This window comes from Gekko japonicus, unplaced genomic scaffold, assembly GCF_001447785.1.
Source record: "Gekko japonicus isolate JY-2015 unplaced genomic scaffold, Gekko_japonicus_V1.1 scaffold19, whole genome shotgun sequence".
Taxonomy (NCBI): domain Eukaryota; kingdom Metazoa; phylum Chordata; class Lepidosauria; order Squamata; family Gekkonidae; genus Gekko; species Gekko japonicus.
The window spans coordinates 1,704,803-1,706,120 of NW_015164664.1; the positions used below are offsets into that span (position 1 = coordinate 1,704,803).

Below are 1,318 nucleotides of genomic sequence, written 5' to 3' on the forward strand. Positions count from 1 at the left end.
CTGCTGATGTTCTCCAGTGTCTGGGGAATATGTAAATTAATTCTGCTCTGGAAATCTTCTCTAGTGCTGGGACAGTGCAGGGCTGTCATTCCACAGGAAATAATTAGCTGGTTTGAGGCAATTTTACTGCTTAAGAATAACCAAGAGTGCAGAATTTTCTTCTTAAAACTCCGAACTGGACTTAGCTGGAATCTGCTCACTGATACAACGAGCTATAGGGAGGAGATGAGATTTCTGGCTATTTGATTTCAGGATCGGAGCATTTGTTTTCCTTTTAAAATAGTTTTTCTTGAAAATTATATAGTGAGAAACAAGGGGTTGACAGTGAGGAGGCCTTTTTACAATTTTTTTAAAATCCAAATAGCAGTACATACAAAATACAGCAATGTGTCAGTTGCTTAGTTTCGTGAGCTGTTAGCTTGGCTAAATTCAGAACAGATTTGTAGACATTGTTATTGTTATTAAGTATTTGTGTAGACAGTATTACTAATAAACATTTAGAGTAGGCACATAGGAATGTCTTAAGCTGTAACAACATCCCTCCAGTAGAAAGAGTAAGAGTCCAGTAGTACCTTAAAAACTAACAAAATTTGTGGTAGGGAGCCAGCTTTCGTGAGTCACTGCACACTTCTTCAGAACAGAGCAGTGACTCACGAAAGCTACCCGACTACAAATTTGGGCTGTGGTCACACTGGAGGCTTGCTGTGATCTGGGCGCACCTTTAATTGCACCGGTTTAAAGTGTTGCGGGACCAACTAACCAGACAGCACACCCTGGGGTGGTTTCCCCATGTGCTTGTCTGGTGCTCAGGCATTCAGGGCATGCTGCCCAGTCATTTTTTATAATGCAGGTGGGTGCATGCACATATGCGCTCATGCACATATAGGCAGCAACTAAAAAAACAACCGTGCTGGAAACAGACCTGCAGGTTCAGACTTCCCTTCCAGGTTCCTTTTGTGACAGTTCAGACATCCAGGAAAGTGGAGTGGAAGCGCTGGAATCCATTAATACTGGACTTTTCCCTGGTGCCTGATTACTCCACTTCCAAAGAGGGGCAACATGGGGTGCCATTGACTGCGGCACAGGAGGCAGATATTGTCATCTGATCACGCTCTTTAAATCTGCAAAGGTAATGCTACTATATTGCGGTACACTGCTCATGTGACCACAGCCCATTTTCAAGGTGCTACTGGACTTTTGCTCTTTTCTACTGCTACAGACAGACAAACATGGCTACCCATCTTTATCTAACATCCCACCAGAAGGACTCTTGATGTTTCATTTAATTTATTGTGGCTGTGATTCAGGGGAGAAAAGC

At 42.9% G+C, this 1,318-nt stretch overlaps 1 protein-coding gene across 2 annotated transcripts in view; it reads left to right on the plus strand.

Moving 5' to 3' along the window:
* The window catches only part of PLP1 (proteolipid protein 1), a 20,174-nt gene that overhangs the window by 409 nt on the left and 18,447 nt on the right, over positions 1 to 1,318 (plus strand). The window lies entirely within an intron of this gene.